Source organism: Phyllostomus discolor, chromosome 5 (assembly GCF_004126475.2).
Source record: "Phyllostomus discolor isolate MPI-MPIP mPhyDis1 chromosome 5, mPhyDis1.pri.v3, whole genome shotgun sequence".
Classification (NCBI taxonomy): Eukaryota; Metazoa; Chordata; class Mammalia; order Chiroptera; family Phyllostomidae; genus Phyllostomus; species Phyllostomus discolor.
In genome coordinates, this window is record NC_040907.2 from 143,911,565 (window position 1) to 143,930,076 (window position 18,512).

At 39.2% G+C, this 18,512-nt stretch overlaps 1 pseudogene; it reads left to right on the forward strand.

The window, feature by feature from the left end:
* The first annotated feature begins 944 nt into the window (after positions 1 to 944).
* Positions 945 to 2,396, forward strand: LOC114497075 (annotated as a pseudogene).
* The last annotated feature ends 16,116 nt before the right edge of the window (positions 2,397 to 18,512 follow it).

Consider the following 18,512-nt stretch of genomic DNA (forward strand, 5'->3'; position numbering starts at 1 on the left):
AGCAGTAGACAGTCATTTCAGATGACTTCACATTCTTCTTTGCCAGGAATTCTCAGACACATTTCAGCCGAGTTCACATCTAAATTGTATTGCCATTACATCCTTTCTTGGTTGAAGGATTTTGTGTGTGTGTGTGTAGACATTGGGTAAGAAATTGTTAAGATCTTTAAGACATTGAGCAATTAGTTGGTAAACTAATAAAAAAACTCATGCCTCGAATATGTGTCTGGAAGCTTCTTTTGCACAAGATCAGGTTCTCTGAGAAGTAGGAAATGGTAACTCATGAAACATCCCAGCTGTTTGCTCCATCTCAGTGAGGAATCATTTAAGCTAGAAAACTCAGACATCCTCACCTTCTGTTTCTCCCTCATTTTCCAGATCCTATCTATCACCCATGCTGGTCCCTGGAACTCATTAATATTTTTTATCCAGTACCTTGTTCTTTGTCCCATTATCAGTTTATTCAGACTCCACTTACTACTCTTCTAGACAAAAATCCTCAGAACTGTTCATCAGCTAGCATCCAGTCTCACCCTACTTGCATCCATTCTCCAAATGGCAACCAGATTAGTCTTTCTAAAACTTATAAGGTAGATTATTTTGCTCCTCTGGTCACATATCCTCAATACCTTTTAGAGAAAGTCTTCAGGTTAAACTCATTCTATGACCATCTGCCCCTCCTCTACCAGTAAAGTACTGTAAGTCCTCACTTAACACCATGAATAATTCCCTGGAAACCATGGACAGTTTAGATGAAACCACATATACCAAAACCACGTTTACCACAGGCTAATTAATATAAACAAGAGTTGAGTTCCTACAGCACATTTCTGGTCACAAAATTTCAGACTTCCAAATAAACTCAAATATCTTTAGTATTAAACATTGAACTCTACGGACATTTAAAAAAGAGGACGAGCCAGCTGGACTGAAGGCTGAGGCAAATGCAACACCATGTGGATGGCCTGAGGGTGCAGAGCCCACAGCCCGGCACTCCTTGTCCTGCTGCGGAGACTGGGCACTGGGAAAGTAGCCACTGTCTTTGTTCCAGCCTCACCTGCCACATGGCCTGCTGGGCCATCCAGTTGGGTCCTGGTGCCCATGGATCCTGTTGCCTGAGGAGATGGCTGCCCAGGGGCCTGGAGTGGGCTCAGGGGCAGTGCCAGGCAGCTGCCATGGGGAAGGACTGATGGAAGGCTCCAAAGGAAAGTGGGATCGCTGCAGTGGAAGAGGATCCAAATATTTTAGAACATGCTCAGGAGGTGAGCATTTAACTAGAGAGTCTGAGAACCTAGTAGAAAGTGATGAAGGGGAAAGCCCCGGAAGCAGTCATAGGCCTCTTACTGAGGAAGAAATTATTGACCTAAGAGACCTGGGGCATTATGATTCTACTGCCAAAAAACAGAAGGATCTTTTTTTCAGAGAGAGAGAAACATTGATTTGTGTTCCACTTATGTATGCATTCGTTGGTTGCTTCTTGTGTGTGCTCTGACCATGGGTGGAACCCACAGTCTTGGCGCATCTGGATGATGTTCTAACCACCTGACCTACCTGACCAGAGCCCCAAAAGATCTTGATATGAAAATTAGAAAAGAATTGATCTACAAGAAGAGAAGTGAAGACTACAAGAAGAAGCTTTACGGACTGCACAGTGTGGAGCGGGCAGGGTAGCCAAGCAGCAGAAGCTCTGGGAGGAAAGGCCATGCACTGTGCCTGGGACGCCCTCCAATGGTGCAGAACGTCAAAGCTCAGGACCTGAAGATAACTTTGAATCTTGTTTGATAAATATAAAGTCACAGGATGAAGTTTTTCTGTGTAGCAGACTCTCATCATACCACAGTTTTGACACCAAATACAGAAACAATTGTGATTTAATGACCAAAACTAAAACAGGTAGTGGAAGTGATGATAGCACATCCTTAGATCTCAAGTGGGAGGGTGAAGAAGAATTGAATTGAATGTGTCCAATGAGAGAGAGTGTTCTACGACAAGGAAGACACTCCTGCCAGGAAGTCATCCTGTAGCAGCCCCTGATGATGCCAAGAGGCCACAGTGGCAGAGTGATTTTGTGAGTGCTGCCACGGGCAGTGACAGTTCCGAGTATTCCGGATTTGTAAATCCTGTACTAGAACCATCTGTTTCTGCCATGAATCAGCTTGATGGAGATGAACAAAGTGAGAGGGTAAAATTTGTGTCACCCTGCTTAGCAGTTAAGACCAAATGGTGCTAAGAATCAACGAGAATGTAGAAGCTGTGGTGAGCCTTCTCGTCGGGAGGTGGAAACCGTGCTGGAAGCGCTGTTAGAGAGGACTAGGAAAGACAGGCTGCCTCCGAACCGCTCCGGTGTTCGGCGCAACATCGTCATCTGCCCCCCCCCCGTTTCAAAGGCAATTTAGTCATTCTGTCATGTTATCAATTACACTTGTTTTAACTCTTTTGTAGCATCCCTGTTCAATCTTCATAGATTTTCACTTTTTAGTCTTATTTAGTATGTTTTCATGAGCTGATTTCAGCAGCTAACTACGAAAATGTTACGGCATTCTGGTTACTGCTCAGCACACGTGAGAGCACGTGACTGACTACCAGATGCAGATTTAGACAAGTGCTCCCTTTCCAACACGTTCTTTATTCCTACAGCTGATTTAAACTTTACGATCCAATAGCGGTCAAAATTAATTTTACTAGGTGATTCTAAATAAATGCTCAAGTATCATTTTCTTTCTATATTTATTGCATATCCAAGTATGATAATGTTGATTCTGTCTGAAACAAAGGATATGATATGGTAAAGCACACTTGCAGAGTTTGGACACTTAATGCTGGTAACCAAAAGCAATATTGAAGAAATAAGTACACTTCTGTTTTCACTTCCTTTCACATGCACGGTAAATGAACATTGACTTTAAATTCATTTGTATATTAAATTCCTACATGTCATTTTAAAAATTTTTATATTTCCAGTTACTGAACTTAGGAAGATTTTACACTGAGCATATTCCCTGTGCATGATTTAGTGAGAAAGGGAAATCTAAAAAGGTAATATGGGTAATTATTGCAAAGTAAATAAAATCCTTTCTGGTATGAAAAGATCTATAGATTTTTATTTAGCTTTCCTTTGTCTTGTAATATAAGGTGCATTTATGGGATAAAACTAAGTTTATCTACTTATATGTGTAAAACTACTTTTTGTGTAGTACAATGAATCTTAGCTCTAAAATTTAGTTATCAATTTAAAAGGTCAAGAACATAAGACACTCCCTAATTGCTTCCTGATTTTGCCGAGGACTGATATGATTTCAGTAAGCAAACTCTTTTGAGTTTTTCCTTAGTGTTTTCTCTTTTCCTTACAAAAATGACAAGGCATATTCTCAAAAATACAGGAAGTTCCAGATATAAGTAGCAACTGAAAGTTCTTGCTGTACTTAAAAAAATAATGTAGTCCTTTCAATATTTGTACTGCTAGGCAATGACACAGTTTCATCTTTTTTTTAATCTCATAGAAATACATATGACACTTTAAGTAATATTTATTTTGGTTTAACATAATTTAAGTTGTAGCTATATCATGGAAAATATTTTAAAGGTAATCTATATCCACACTGCCTGTGTTATGCTTTTTAAAGTTTATATACATCAGATGTATATTTTTGGTTTGGCATAAGCTACTATTGTATTTTCTTTGCATTTTGTTCATAAAGAATTTTTTGAAGGAACAGTAACTTCTTAAGGATGGTTAATAAACACAGTTTTACATTTAAAAACTAAAAAAAAAAGATGATATAAACCAAGATGATATAAACCAAGATAATTATTTTCCAACCCACTTATTCCAGTTCAGGGTCATGGGGGCCAGAGCCTTTCCTGGAAGTTTAGGTAGGACCTGACCCTGGAAGGACCTGGAAGGCCCTTCCACATCAAGGCCACTCACACACACATCCACTCACACCCACACCCACTCACACTTAGGAATGAGGAGTATCTGCAGCAACCTTCGCTGGAATTATTTTTCTGCACAGAAGACTTGTCTCCTCAACCCTATTTATTGCTTTCTTCCCTCATGTGTTTATATCAGTGTGAGCTGTGTATGGCAGCTTTCTTTCAAAGGGTAAGGCATGGAAGTGGTGGGCAGGAGTTACCTCACAGCGGAGAAACTGGGCAAACCCTTTCTGAGCCAGGTGACATGGTGAACATCCATTAAGCATATTGATAATATGTAGCCTTGATATCATGTGATAAAAATGGCGCTTCACCTACCTGGGATCTTCCTTCCCCAAATTCATAACCCCTGTTTGATTATGAGACAACCTCAGACAAATCCCATTTAAGAAGCATCCTACAAAATACCCGATGGGCACTCCTCAAAACTGTCAAGCTCACCAAAAAACAAAGAACTGCCGCAGCCAAGAGGAGCCAGTGGAGACATGTGACTCAGTGCGATGTGGTATCCTGATGGGATCCTGGAACAGAGTAAAGACATTCAGTAAACCTAAAGAAATCTGAATAAAGTATGGACTTCAGTTAATAATAATGTATAAATGTTGTTTCATTATCCTCACCTCAATTTTTCTGCAAAACTGTAAATTGTTCTAAAAAACAAAGTCTAGTCCCGGCCAGGTGATTTGGTTGGATGGAGCATCATCCATACACCAAGAGATTGCAGGTTTGATTCCCGGTCAGGGCACATACCTAGGTTGTGAGTTCAATCCCTGGTGGGTTCAATACGGGAGACAACCAATTGATGTTTCTCTCTCTCTTTCTCTCTCTGCCTCTCTCTCTATCTCCCCCTCCCTTTTTCTCCCTCTCTCCTACTCTCTTTCCTCTCTCTTTAAAATCAATACACATATTCTCAAGTAACATCAAAATAAAATAAAAAACAAAATCCATTTTTTAAAAAAGAAAAGGTTTCATTGTCTTCCAAACACAAAAACAAAAATAGTTCATCAACTATTTGGATGAAAGTCGGGTCCCAGTGCTCAGAAAGGAGGAGGAACTATGTGCTGTGACCAGGGAGTGACTCCTGCAGAGTTCACACCCCAGCGAGCCAGCCACCTCATTTTGTGAGTTCCTAGAGGCTTTTCTGGGCTTGAGCTAATAAAAGCCTCCTTGAGGATCTAGGCCTTATGTGTTTGGAAGCCTTAGAAAGAGGGGCAGCAAAAAGTGTGGAATTATACTATTGCTTCTGTTTCTTCTCCGGGTGGTGCATTTAGCTGTAAAGCAATTTGATTATGTTGTACTGAAGTTAGAGCTTTGCCTTCCCTTTCATGGTAAAACCAGTTTTTCAAGCTGACAGGTTAGCTGGTCAGCCCAAGCTAATCTTTTTCTCCTTTTTCATTCTTGCTGGGTTGGATTTAAGTTATCTTGGAATTTGCATCATATGTTGATGGTGGGTGTTGTGTCGTAACCTAGTGCCAACATTTGGAGTGCTAAAACTGGGCAAAAAGTTTGTTTTTACTTGAAATTTTTAAATATAATATAATTATATATGTATTATATACTGTATATATCTGATACATAGAAATATAATACAACATTATGGAATGCAACAGGGCAATACAGCATTCATTATACTCATCTTCTGAGTGTAACAAATACCTACAGTTTGTCATACGTGTTTCACATATTTTAAGAAGGGAAAAAATGTTAAATATATATCCCCCAAAAAGCACTACAAAAATAGTCACACCAAAAATTGCATTCTAAGAATATTTCACTGTATCTTCAACCAAGTAAGAAATTAATATGCCCAGCCTTAAGGGAAGAAAAATAAAAATTGTAGTACAAAGCACGGAGCAATAGAAAATTACTAGAAATGTGTACTTTGAAGAGGAGGGGAAAATATCACATGTTTCCTCTTATAGTGTCAGGAAGTAATTTACTTGAAAAAATGTGGAAAGGCGAAGCCACACCTCGAGTCCATGTTTCCTGGAAGAGGACAATCGCGCGCGCACACACACACACACACACACACACTGACCAGCCCCAGTGTTTTTTTCCCCACAGAATTTCCAAAATCACTGAGAAGCCAAACACACTTTGTTTCTGATTTCTTTGGCTCGTATATCTAAACAAACATCACCTTATCATTTACTATCATATTCCTTGATTTAGACGGTTGAATGGCCTATTACATAACTCCATAGTGCTGTTAAGTCTTATCACTAATCACTTTATAATTTCATATCTTATACCCCCAAATGGGTTGCAAACCCTTTAGTAAGACTTTGGATGTTAATATGATTTCAGAGCCCTAGCACTCAGGGAATTGAAAAGTTATGCGCACTATAAATCTTTAGTGAATACCTGTGGTGTGACTGAATAAACTGATGTTTTTAAATTTTTTTTAGATTTTATTTATTTATTTTCAGAGAAAGGGAAAAGGAGGGAGAAAGAGAGGGAGAGAAACATTGATGTGAGAGAGATACATCAGTTTGTTGCCTCTCACACACCCCCAACTGGGGATCTGGCCCACAACCCAGGCATGAGCCCTGACAAGGAATTGAACCAGCGACCCTTCTGTTTGTAGTCCAGTACTCAATCCACTGAGACACACTGGCCAGGGCTAAACTGTATTTTTAATGTATGTATTATAATTAGTGATTTGTTTGTATTTTTAAATTTTCTGTTAACTCAGAGTAAATGCCCTCTATTCCTGAGACCATCGCCAAATTCTATTAATTTTTAAAAGCCCATCCCAAGCCCATCCTTCTGGAAGAAGCCTTTCAAGCCCTCCCAACCATAGACATTGACGTTCCTAACCCATACAGATCACTTGGAAAGTTTGGAAATAACTCATATTTTCCTTTAAGTAGTACATTGTGCTTATATTTCAGTTACATTGTAACTTATATTTTCACATTTGTACCTTTTGTAACCTACTACAGGGTGGGGCAAAAGTATGTTTACAGTTCTTCATATGAAAAACCCCAATAATTAATAAATAAATAATACAAGAATAAACTCTGTGTTTCTCATACTCACAACTGTGAGCCTCTGGCTACATCAGTGTAGGCTGTGCTCCTGAGTCACTTGTGTTAGTCACCTCAGGACAATAGGAAACCATCTCAGCTCCCACTCCATCCCAAGGGTGAGATTAGGGGAGTGAACCATCCTTTCCTCTGAGGGGTGTTGGAGGAACGATGCCAGGAGTAGATGGGAAATTCCTCCCATGGGCTGGGAAGTGCATTGGACCCTCAGGGAGGTCTATTAAGTCCTTCAGGACAAAAGGGCCCATTTTATAAGGGCTTTCTTAAGCAGGAGTTTTCTAACATGTGAATGCATAAAAATCATAAGAGTTTGTTAAAAATGCATATTGCCTGGGTCCCACTTGCTAGGGGATTAATTTGTTGTGGATAGTGCCCAGGAATCCACATTCAACAGTCACAATTCTCCTCCTTGGTAACTAAGTTAATACAGATAATCCTCTGGCCCAAATTCTGGAAGGGTTGTTAGGTTACCAAGAATTCTTGTCTCTAAATGGGACAGCACCTTTCTTGGCAGAGACAGGTAAGTCCAAAGCCACGTATAATATTGATTGAGCTGGTAGGATGATACCCTTACTGCTTTGGCAACATGAATTCTAGTAGAACCAGAAGCAATAAATAGATGTGGTCATTTAAATCCTCAGCAGTTTAAAAGATGAACTCATCATCCTTTTCTTGGTGTTGTGTGACCATCCAATGAGTGCATAGTAAGGACAGTACTGCTAATGCCTAAACAACACAATTGCATCAATAATAAAATAAAATAAGAAATGAACTTAAGACCCCCAAATTCTGTCTAATTCTAGATGACACACATTTAGAGTGTTCCAGGATAAGTCCAGAAAAAGAAGATCAAGATGAAGAATTTAAAAACTATGGCACATGTGGAGTAGCTGAAAGACCAGAAGTGTCTGAAAGCCATGGGAAAGGACCCACCTTCAGGGAGTGGCCGCAGAGCTGTCACAAGGTGGGGTGGGAAGGGGAGCATTCATTCTGTGTGGCTCCAAGAGGCGTAATGTACTCATCCCTGCAGAATGGAACCCTGACCAACATCCCCTCACTGAGTGCATTTGACACAATGGTTGACCTCACAAACATCACTGTGATCACAATGACATGAACAGCAGCATAAATAAATTTAAATGGTGATCAGAATTTGGTTAAATCTTTGAAGCATCAGAAAACACTTTTACTCTGTAGGAACCCCAAATTGTCCTTGTGCTTTTCCTTATTCTACCTCCATGTCTTCTTCATTCACTCAGTTTCCACTCTCTCAAGTACCTCCCCTCCCACTTCTCTGCCTGGTGTTCAATTTATTCTTAAAATTAGGCAATTCCTTTAGGAAGCTCTCTTCAATTTCCAGACAGAGCTCTTGTGATTCTGCATGTCTTATGAGTGAAGCACTAACTATCCTTTTGTTTCTGCCTTTCTTTTCAAGGGTGTTTATAGGAACAGCAGCCTTGGAAGGTGAACATAGTGCCTCCCTCTGAGGGTTGTGGCAGATTTGTTTTCTGTGTAGTGTCAGAGACTCAGGTTCCCTAAACTCAGGGACCTCAGCTGTGACACATGCCCACTGCTTGTGCAGGCTTATGTGGCTCCCTCTGTGTCACCCTTGTGGGAATTGCTGGCTAATGGGAAGTAATGCAGACATGTGCTTATGTTTGTGTCATGAGTAATAGAGTCCTTTACCATCGATCCAGGAGAATGATGTCTTCTGCCAGCATCCATGAAGCTGTGTTAGATAAACTCGTTAGCTTACAAGGAGGGTAATATCTCAGATCCATCACAGCTCTTGATAAATGGTCTCCCTGATGAATTCTTTTATCATAGGAGTAGCCATCTCTTATGTTAAAATTATTAGTTTATATTGTGAGACCCTCTAGGGAAATAAGTGATCATTCCTGATGCATCTTTGCTTTCCCTGTACCTAGCACATGGCGCGCACTTTCATGATAAGAGTATCCATGTTTAAGAACATGTAAACTTTCAAAAGCCTATATATCTAAGTCTACTTGCTTCAAAGTTTAAACTGTTTACTGAATAATAGCAGTATGTGTTAGTGGTGGAAAGAGTTTCTGTAATTTTGCTTTTTATCCCCACTTCTCACTGTAAACAAAGTTAATCCTAGATGGACAGATGCTATTACAGATAAAATAATAAAGCTTCTCTATTAAAATACAGAATTTCTTTATAACCTTGAAGCAGGCAAAGGCTATACAAATAAAGTACACTCAAAAGTACTGTCCATAAAGAAAAACAAAGATGCATTGGACTACATTATAGTTTAAAATGTCACTTCTAGTGAGAAGCAGATGTGACAAATGACAGCCCCCACAGAAAGCCACTGCCTGATGACACTTGGAAGAGTGTCTTCAACATCACAGGCCCAACACATTGAACATTGTAGAGATACACAAATAGTGGTACTTAAAAGAAGCTTTATTGGCTTTATGTGATAAAGGAAGCATTTTTAACTGAAAAAATGAGAATGTCAGTTAATGAGAAGACATCACTAAGGCAGTGAAAAGACAAGCTGTGCAATGGGAAAAGATATTTGCAAAAGAAATAGGTCAAAAGCATTTGTATGCAATATAAAATCATAGAAACGAATAGGAAACATCAGATGATGCAATAAAAAAGGGTAAAAGACATGAAAAGCTACTTTACAAAAGGAGATATTCAAATGCTGGATCAATATAGGAAAAGGTACTCAACTTTATAGGTTTTTACAGAAATGCCAATTAAAAACAATTTAAACACCATTTCACACTTAGACAAATGGCTCAAATGAGATAAGCAAGTAAGTTCAAGTGTTGCTGATATTGTAGATCAAGCTGCATTCCCCTACCTACTCCTGGTGGGAGGGCACACCAGGGCAAGGGCTTTGGCTCACTGCCTAGCAGTATCTGATAAGACTGAACATGAGCATTCTCTATGACCCAGCAGTTTCTTTTGTGAAAATATACCCAGAAGTAATGCATACAGATAATCATCATAAAATACATACAAAAATGTATGCAGCAGAATTATCTATAATCTCAAATGAATACCAACTCAAATGTACATTAAGAGTAGAATAAATATATAAATTATAATGTTTTCACACAACAGCAGTGAATCATATGCAACAATGTGGATGATTTCACAAATATAATATTGAACAAAAAAGCCAGTATATGCTGTATTATTCCATTTATGTAAAATTAAAAAAAACAAGAAGAGTAATCTCTGTTATACATCAGGATAGCAGACATTCTTAGAAGGGTAATTCCTGTTAAGGGGCACGAAGGTGTTAGTAATGTTTTATTTTTTGATTTGGGTGCTGGTTACATAATATATTCATTTGTAAAAAAAGTTATTAAGCTGAACACTTGTATATGTGTTACATTTTAATAAAATGCATATTTAAAGAAATGTTGCTAAAGAAAATATTTACATGTTTTATTACATTATCTGGTGGAAAGGTGAGTTAGAATAAGATTAAAAGTAAACTTAGGCTTCCAGTCAAGATGGAGGAGTAGGCAACCGCTATACTTACCTCCTTTCATGACCACATCAAAATTACAGCTAAACTACTAGAACAACCATCACTGAGAACTTCCTGAGACCTAGATGAACAGAAGCTCCATAACTAAGAATATACAGACTCAAGATGGAGAGCAGGATACAGCTAGTGGGGGGCAGTGAGGGGGTAGAGGGATTGAACAAAAAGGAAAAAGGACTCAAGGACATGGACAACAGTGTGATGACTGTTGGGGAGAGGGAGATACAAGGGGACTAAATGGTAATGAAAAAAAGTACAATAAAGATTAAATTTTTAAAAATATACAAAAGAATCAACATGGAGACTGGAAGTAAAGATGGAGACAAAAACAAGATGACCCAACACCCACTTGTAGCAGTTAATCTAGAAAGCTATCTTGGTTGTGGAGGTGCCCCCTAAGTAGCATGGAGTCCCAGTCCCACACCAGTATTCCTAGTCTGGGGTTGCAGTGCTGGAAAGAGAAGTCTCCATAACTTCTGGCTGTGAAAACCAGTGGGGATTGTAGCTGAGTGAGATGTAGGGTTATCAGAATCCCAAGCATTCCTCTTAAAGGACTTACTCATTGAGGGACTTATTTGCTCTGAGCTCTGGAGCTGGGGAAGCAATTTGAGAGGTGCTGGGGACATATAGGGAGGAACTTCATTGTCTGGTTTTGGGGTGAGGGCTTGAGAGGCATCATTCTCCCAGACAGAAGTACTAGTAGAAACCATTATTCCTTTGCTGAGCCTTCCCCCTGCAGGTGCAGGCAAGTGTTATACCTGAACCTCCATCAATCTAGCTAACACTGTGTCTATCCCCTCTACCCCGTGATTCCCTGAGATCCACCCCACTCAGCTTGTAGGCTCACCCAAGCCACTTCTGGTGGCTTTTCCATACAAATAGCCTATCTTGGTTCATGCTATCTTGGTTCATGCTCTCAAAGTTCCAAACCCCAAATAAGCATTATCTGGTCTCAAAGTACCTTGTGCCTCTGGCTAAGCAGCTCTAGACCCATCACTAGTGGCAGCCAGCTGGCCTCTGAAGCTTGGCCTCTCTCAGACACCTCCAAGCCTAGCACAAATGGCAACCATTTGCAGATCACATTGTAGCTCATGCTTGGTGACCATGGGCAGGGCACAGGCAGTGGCTGACCTTGGCCTGAATCTCCTGGGAGCCCTCACAGCCAGCATGCCCAGTGTTCAGCTTCAGAGCACACTGCAGCACCACCTAAGCACCTGCACAAACAACACACTCAAGGGAAGGACTTGGCAGGCACCAGAGCCCTGCTGAAGCTAGTCCCATTCTGTGAAGTTAACTCCTGCACAGAAGCTCCTCCACTGTGATTGCAGCTGGTTCTTGCAGTTTGGGGGTCAATCCCTCCCACTGATATGCCAACAGTAATCTAGTTTCAACTACAACAGGAGGATGCACATAACTTACACAGCAAGGAGCACCTGGAGCACCTTGCTCAGGTGCCCTGGGATCTGTATCACTGAATCCCACAGGACACCTATTACCTGAGGCCACTCTGCCAAGACTAGAGAATACAGCAACTCCACCTAATACATAGAAACAAACATAAGGAGGCAGCCAAAATGGGGAGTCAAGGAAACATGTCCCAAATGAAAGGCTAGAATAAAACTCCAGAAAAAAAGAACTAAACAAAATGGAGCCAAGCAATCTACGAGATGCCAAGTTCAAAACAATGGTTATAAGGATGATTAACTAACTTAGGGAAAGAGTAGATCAATTCAGTGAGAACTTCAACAGAGAGATAGGAAACATAAAAAGGAGCCATCAGAAATGAAGTATACAATAACTGAAATAAAAAATACACTAGAAGAAACAAACAGGAGAATGTATAAAGCAGAGGAGCAAAATATCAAATTGGAAGATAAGGTAGCATAAGACACTCAATCTGAACAGCAAAAAGAAAAAAAAATTAAGCTGAGATAGTTTAAGAGGCCTCTGGGACAACATAAGCCTACCAAAATTTACATCATAGAGGTACCAGAAGGAGAAGAGAGAGAGCAAAGAATTGAAAACCTATTTGAAGTAATAATGACAGAAAAGTTTCCTAACCTGAAGAAGAAAATAGACACTCAGGCCCAGAAAGTTCAGAGACTTCCAAACAAGATAAGTCCAAAGAGGCCCACACCAAAACACATCAAAATTAAAATGTTAAAAGTTTAAAGATAAAGAGAAAATCTTAAAAGAAGCAAGGAAAAAGCAGTTAGTTATCTTTAATGGAGTTTCCATAAAATTATCAGCAGGTTTCTGAACAGAAACTTTTCAGGCAAGAAGGGATTGGCACAAATATTAAAAGTGATAAAAAATAAGCTCCTACAACAAAGATTACTCTATCCAGCAAAGCTATCATGTAGAATTAAAGGACAGATAAAGAGCCTTTCAGACAAGGAAAAGCTAACAAGTTCATCACCAGAAAACCGGTATTACAAGAAATGTTAAAGGTCTTCTTTAAAAAGAAGGAGAAAAGATAAAAAATATAAATAATAAAATGGCAACAAATACATATCTATCAGTAATTACTTTAAATGCAAATGGATTAAGTGCTCCAATCTAAAGACACAGGGTGGCTGAATGGATAAGAAAACAAGCCCATTACATATGCTGCCTACAAGGGACTCACTTCAGATCACAAGACATACACAGACTGAAGGTAAAGGGATGGCAAAAGATATTTCATGAGAATGGAAATGAAAAAAGAGTCAGGGTAACAATACTTATACCAGATAAAATAGACTTTAAAACAATGGCTATAACAAGAGAAAAAAAATCCCACTTCTGCATATTTATCCAAAGAAACCCAAACCATATTTCTAAACATATATCTAAAACATATTTCTAAAAGATATACGTATCCATGTGTTCACTGCAGCATTATTTACAATAGCCAAGATACGGAAGCAACATGAGTGCCCATAATAGATGAATGGATAAAGAAGTGGTACATATATACAAAGAAATACTACTCTGTCATAGAAAGGAATGTGCCCCGGCTGGTATGGCTCAGTGGACTGAGCACCAGTCTGTGAACCAAAGGGTCACCAGTTGATCCCCAGATAATAATAAATTTATTATTTAAAATAAATAAATAAAATCTTTAAAAATTGTAGGATTATGAGCATCAGATAACCCTCTGAACAGACCTACTACAAAAAGCTGTGAATTATATCATTATGCACACTTTCATTACTCAGGCGGCTAAATTTTCTATTGTTTTATTCTGATTATCTATGCAGAAGATAAATTTCTTCTCTGTTTCTGTGACAATGGAAACATCACAAGCATTAGATGGTCAGTGTGGTAAACACAAACCAAACCAAGGGGGCTGACAGATACCAAACAAATACATCTTCAAACCCAAGTTAAGCCAAAATGTTTAACGTATAAAAATCATGTTCCCAGCTAAAACAAAAATACTTTGTGCACGATAGTGGGTTAACTTCCACAACTGCATTTAATAGTATATCAAATGTCCCCTACATCAGCCATGATTAATTAGTATAAGGCAATAACTATACCAACGATGTGGAAACACCAAGATATTATGTGAATGAAGTAGTAATTATATTGGAAAGGATTTAAGAGATAATTCTGCCAGAAATCATGTCCTCAGACTTGCTGGACAAATGATCATGACTGAAGCTGAGTGATACTTGGAGCTTCCAGTCTCTACTTTTGTACATCTTTCAAAAGTGATAAGCATATACCTCAATAAAAGTGGTATTAATTTTTAAAAAGTGATAAGAAACAAGAAAATTATAGAAAAATCTAAATCATTCTTTTTACTTCCCTAGAAGTAAGAATAGAGTTTTAAGTAACAGCATACAGAAAAAAGTGAATAATTCTTCACTGAGTATAACTGGCCTTTACCACAAACGCAGTTCATAATCATTAAAAAAATTTTCAGTGAAAAATAAAAAGTAAACTTAGTTGCAAAAAAAAAAAAACAAAACCAAAAAACCCCAGACAAACCCAATTTGTCCTCAAGCAGAGTGTGTGCTGAAGTCCTGAAACCTAGGCAGGACAGGAGCTCCAAACATGTTTTCCTCTTTGACTTTCCTGAACTCTGACTTGGTCTTTACAGTAAATTCTTGACTTGGCTCCTCTTGGTAGCTCCTCTTGGAGATCCAGCCCTCAGCTTCCTGCCCAGCTCCAGCTTGTCTCAGCCTCCTATGTAATTTCAGATCCCCATCCCAGCACTGGTTCATGTGCAGTCTATGGCCTCATCTCCTTGATTTTTGCCTTCACATCAGCAGTCTCTAATTAATTAGCTTACAATCTGAGTTGATGAAATCACTGTTCGGATAAACCATGGTAAGATATATAAAATTATTAAAGAAGTTTTGCCCTGGCTGGTGTGGCTCAGTGGATTGAGTGTGGGCTGTGAACCAAAGGGCCTCCAGTTCAATTCCCAGTCAGGGCACATGCCTGGGTTGCAGGCCAGGTCCCTGGTGGGGGCCACATGAGAGGCAACCACACATTGATGTTTCTCTCCCTCTCTTTCTCCCTCCCTTCTTCTCTCTCTAAAAATAAATAAAATATTTAAAAAATTATTAAAGAAGTTTAACAACCAGTGGAATTGAAGCAGTAATCAGAAAGTTCCTGACAAACAAAAGCCCTGGACTGAATGGCTTCACAGGTGAATTTTACCAAATATTCAAAGAACTAATACTTACCTTTCTCAGACTATTTAAAAAAATTCAAGAGGAGGGAAAACTCCTAATCTCATTTTACCAGGCCAGCATTATCATAACTCCAAAGCCAGATAAGGACACTATACAGAAAGAAAATTACAGGCCAATATCACTGATGAACATAGATGCTAAAATCCTCAACAAAATATTAGTAAATCAGATCCAGAAATACATTCAAAAGACTATGCACCATGATTAAGTGGGATTTATTCCAGGGGTGCAAGGTTGGTACAATATCTGCAAATCAATAAATGTGATCCATCATATAAACAAAATAAAGAATAAAAATCACATGATCATATCAATAGATGCAGAAAAAGCATTTAATAAAACCCAGTACCCATTTGTAATAAAAGAAAAAAGAAATCTCAACAAAGTGGGAATGGAGAGAACACACCACCACGTAATGAAGGATGTAGAAGATGAATCCATAGGCAACACCATACTAGGTCTACAAACACTAAAAGTGTTTTCCCCCTAAATTTGGGAACATGACAGGGATGCCTGCTTTCACCACTCTTATTCAACATAGTACTGGAAACCCTCACCATAGCAATCAAAACAAGAGGAAGAAATAGAAGGCATCCAAATTAGAAAGCAAGAAGTAAAACTGTCATTATTTGCAGATGACATGATATTGTATATAGAGAACCCTCAAGATTCCACCAAAAAAAAAACCCAACACCCTACTAAAACTGGTTAATGAATTCAGTAAAGTAGCAGGATACAAAAAAATAAAACCCTAAAAATCTGTTGCATTTTTATACACCAATAAGAAACTGTCAGAAAGGGAAACTAAGAAAACAATCCCATTTATAATCACATCAAAAATAAATAAATAAAATACCTAGGAATAAATCTAACCAAGGATGTAAAGACATGTACTCAGAAAAATTATAAGACACTGAAGAAAGAATTTGAAGAAGATACAAATAAGTGGAAGTATGTACCATGTTCACTAAAATGTCCATACTACCCAAAGCAATATATACATTCAGTGTAACGCCTATCAAGACACCAATATTGGTATTGGTATTACATCATCCAAAGAAGTTGGACCCAAGGAAGCACACACCCAGGCACATAATAATTACATCACCCAATGCCATATACCAATACCAATATTTCACAGAACTAAAACAAATATTCCAAAAATGTATATAAAACCATAAAAGCCCTCAAATAGCCACAGTAATCTTGAGAAAGAAGAACAAAGTTGGAGGAGTCATGCTACCAGTTGTCAAAACATACTACAAGGACATAGTAATCAAAAGAGTATGGTAGTGCCATAAGAACAAATATATAAACCAATGGAACTGAATAGAGACCCCCAAAATAAACCCCAGACTTCCAGCTAAGGTGGAAGTGTAGGTAGATACACTGTGCCTCCTTGCACAACCAAAAGAAAGACAATAGCAAATTTAAAAGCAAAAAACAACCAGAACTGACAGGAAATTGAACTGTATATAAGTCTGACAATCAAGGAGTTAAAGAAGAAACATTCATCCAGACTGGTAGGAGGGGTGGAGACAGGCAGCCGGGCAGAGAGGATTCGCAGCAACACAGCGGCCAGAGGACCAGGGCAGGCAAGGTGGCAGGTGGCAAACAGGGTGGTCCCACATTTGAATGCCGGTAAACAGGGAGGAACAACTGGGAGGCAAGACATACCGTGCAACCCAGAGTTCCAGTGTGGGGAAATAAAGCCTCAAGTCTCTGAGTGAAAAAACCTGTGAGGGTTAAGGCTGACAAGAGAAACTCCCAGCCTCACAGGAGAGTTCATTGGAGAGACCCACAGGATCCTAGAATATACCCAAACCCACCCACCCAGGAATCAGCGTCAGAAGGGCCCAATTTGCTTGTGGGTAGTGCGAAAGTGACTGAAAACCAGCAGGAGCAGAACAAGCAGCATTGTTCCCTCTTGGACCCCTCCCCCACACACAGCATCACAACTCAGCCACAGGGGTTGCCCCACCCTGGTGAACATCTAAGGCTCCACCCCTTATAATGTAACAGGCCCTGGGAGACCAAAAAAAAAAAAAAAGGCCCAAATGATAGAACAGATCAAAGCTAAGCAACAAAGAGATAGCTAACGTATCAGATGCACAGTTCAAAACACTGGTAATCAGGATACTCATAGAATTGGTGGAGTATGGTTGCGAAATAGAGAAAAAGTGAAGGCTATGGAATGTGAAATAAAGGAAAATACACCAAACCAACAGTGAAGGGAAGGAAACCAGGACTTGAATCAAGTTTGGAGCAGAAGGAAGAAATAAACATTCAACCAGAGCACAATGAAGAAACAAGATGCAAAAAAATGACGAGAGGCTTAGGAAGCTCTGGGACAACTTTAAAGGTTCCAACATCTGAATTATAGAGGTGTCAGAAAGAGAAGAGGAAGAGCAAGAAATTCAAAACTTATTGGAAAAAATAATGAGGGAGAACTTCCCCAATTGGGCAAAGGAAATAGACTTCCATGAAGGCCAGGAAGCTCAGAGAGTCCCAAAGAAGTTGGACCCAAGCAAGCACACACCCAGGAACATAATAATTACATCACCCAAGATTAAAAATAAGGAGAGAATCTTAAAAGCAGCAAAAGAAAAGGAGACAGTTACTTACAAAGGAGTTCCCATTAGACTATTAGCTGATTTCTCAAGAGAAATCTTACAGGCAAGAAGGGGCTGTAAAGAAGTATTCCAAGTCATGATAGGCAAGGACCTTGATCCAAGGTTACTCTATCCAACAAAGCTCTCATTTAGAATGGAAGGGCAGATAAAGTGCTTCCCAGATAAGGTCAAGTGAAAGAAGTTCATCATCACCAAGCCCTTAATATATGAAATGTTAAAGGGACTTATCTAAGAAAAAGAAGATAAAAAATATGAACAGTAAAATGGCAACAAACTATCACAACTATCAACAACTGAACCTTAAAAAAAAAACTAAACAAACAACTAGAACAGGAACAAAATCACAGAAATGAAGATCACATGGGGGGTTATCAGCAGGGGAGGAGGAGGGGGAGAAAGGGGGAAGAGGCATAGGGAATAAATAGCATAAATGGTAGGTAGAAAAGAAACAGGGGGAAGTTAAGAATAGTATAGGAAATGTAGAAGCCAAAGAATTTATAGGTATGACCCATGGACATGAACTAAAAGGGGGGGAATGTGGGTGGGAGGGGGTGTGCAGGGTGGAGGGGAAGAAAGGGGTGAATGGGACAACTGTAATAGCATAATCAATAAAATATATTTAAAAAATAAACCCACAACTTTAAGGTCAATTAATATTCAACAA